Source organism: Triticum urartu, chromosome 2 (genome assembly GCF_003073215.2).
Source record: "Triticum urartu cultivar G1812 chromosome 2, Tu2.1, whole genome shotgun sequence".
NCBI lineage: Eukaryota > Viridiplantae > Streptophyta > Magnoliopsida > Poales > Poaceae > Triticum > Triticum urartu.
The window spans coordinates 663,333,748-663,336,536 of record NC_053023.1 but is presented as its reverse complement, the minus strand read 5'-3'; positions in this window follow the sequence as shown (position 1 = coordinate 663,336,536).

Here is a 2,789-nt window from a genome sequence, read left to right as displayed (position 1 = left end):
ATGTGTACCTTACTAATGCTCGTAGTAGCACCTGGGTATTTGATACTGGTTCAGTTGCTAACATTTGCAACTCGAAACAGGGACTACAGATTAAGCGAAGATTGGCTAAGGACGAGGTGACGATGCGCGTGGGAAATGGTTCGAAAGTCGATGTGATCGCGGTCGGCACGCTACCTCTACATCTACCTTCGGGATTAGTATTAGACCTAAATAATTGTTATTTGGTGCCAGCGTTAAGCATGAACATTATATCTGGATCTTGTTTGATGCGAGACGGTTATTCATTTAAAATCAGAGAATAATGGTTGTTCTATTTATATGAGTAATATCTTTTATGGTCATGCACCCTTAAAGAGTGGTCTATTCTTATTAAATATTGATAGTAGTGACACACATATTCATAATGTTGAAACCAAAAGATGCAGAGTTGATAATGATAGTGCAACTTATTTGTGGCACTACCGTTTGGGTCATATCGGTGTAAAGCGCATGAAGAAACTCCATACTGATGGGCTTTTGGAACCACTTGATTATGAACCACTTGGTACTTGCGAACCGTGCCTTATGGGTAAGATGACAAAAACACCGTTCTCCGGTACTATGGAGAGAGCAACAGATTTGTTGGAAATCATACATACAGATGTATGTGGTCCGATGAATGTTGAGGCTCGTGGCGGATATCGTTATTTTCTCACCTTCACAGATGACTTAAGCAGATATGGGTATATCTACTTAATGAAACATAAGTCTGAAACATTTGAAAAGTTCAAAGAATTTCAGAGTGAAGTGGAAAATTATTGTAACAAGAAAATAAAGTTTGTATGATCTGATCGTGGAGGTGAATATTTGAGTTATGAGTTTGGTCTTCATTTGAAACAATGTGGAATAGTTTCGCAACTCACGCCACCCGGAACACCACAGCGTAATGGTGTGTCTGAACGTCGTAATCGTACTTTACTAGATATGGTGCGATCTATGATGTCTCTTACTGATTTACCGCTATCGTTTTGGGGTTATGCTCTAGAGACGGCCGCATTCACGTTAAATAGGGCACCATCAAAATCCGTTGAGACGACGCCTTATGAACTATGGTTTGGCAAGAAACCAAAGTTGTCGTTTCTGAAAGTTTGGGGTTGCGATGCTTATGTGAAAAAGCTTCAACCTGATAAGCTCGAACCCAAATCGGAGAAATGTGTCTTCATAGGATATCCAAAGGAAACTATTGGATACACCTTCTATCACAGATCCGAAGGCAAAACTTTTGTTGCTAAGTTCGGAAAATTTCTAGAGAAGGAGTTTCTCTCGAAAGAAGTAAGTGGGAGGAAAGTAGAACTTGACGAGGTAACTGTACCTGCTCCATTATTGGAAAGTAGTGCATCACAGAAAACTGTTTCTGTGACACCTACACTAGTTAGTGAGGAAGCTAATGATGATGATCATGAAGCTTCAGAACAAGATACTACTGAACCTCGTAGATCAACAAGAGTAAGATCCGCACCAGAGTGGTACGGTAATCCTGTTCTGGAAGTCATGCTACTAGATCATGATGAACCTACGAACTATGGAGAAGCGATGGTGAGCCCAGATTCCACAAAATGGCTTGAAGCCATGAAATCTGAGATGGGATCCATGTATGAGAACAAAGTATGAACTTTGGTTGACTTGCCCAATGATCGGCAAGCAATTGAGAATAAATGGATCTTTAAGAAGAAGACTGACGCTGACGGTAATGTTACTGTCTACAAAGCTCGACTTGTCGCAAAAGGTTTTCGACAAGTTCAAGGGATTGACTACGATGAGACCTTCTCACCCATAGCGATGCTTAAGTCTGTCCGAATCATGTTAGCAATTGCCGCATTTTATGATTATGAAATTTGGCAGATGGATGTCAAAACTGCATTCCTGAATGGATTTCTGCAAGAAGAGTTGTATATGATGCAACCGGAAGGTTTTGTCGATCCAAAGGGAGCTAACAAAGTGTGCAAGCTCCAGCGATCCATTTATGGACTGGTGCAAGCCTCTCGGAGTTGGAATAAACGCTTTGATAGTATGATCAAAGCATTTGGTTTTGTACAGACTTTTGGAGAAGCCTGTATTTACAAGAAAGTGAGTGGGAGCTCTGTAGCATTTCTGATATTATATGTAGATGACATATTACTAATCAGAAATGATATAGAATTTTTGGATAGCATAAAGGGATACTTGAATAAGAGTTTTTCAATGAAAGACTTCGGTGAAGCTGCTTACATATTGGGCATTAAGATCTATAGAGACAGATCAAGACGCTTAATTGGACTTTCACAAAGCACATACCTTGACAAAGTTTTGAAAAAGTTCAAAATGGATCAAGCAAAGAAAGGATTCTTGCCTGTGTTACAAGGTGTGAAATTGAGTAAGACTCAATGCCCGACCAATGCAGAAGATAGAGAGAAAATGAAAGATGTTCCCTATGCTTCAGCCATAGGCTCTATCATGTATGCAATGCTGTGTACCAGACCTGATGTGTGTCTTGCTATAAGTCTAGCAGGCAGGTACCAAAGTAATCCAGGAGTGGATCACTGGACAGTGGTCAAGAACATCCTGAAATACCTGAAAAGGACTAAGGATATGTTTCTCATATATGGAGGTGACAAAGAGCTCATCGTAAATGGTTACGTTGATGCAAGCTTTGACACTGATCCGGACGATTCTAAATCGCAAACCGGATACGTGTTTACATTAAACGGTGGAGCTGTCAGTTGGTGCAGTTCTAAACAAAGCGTTGTGGCGGGATCTACATGTGAAGCGGA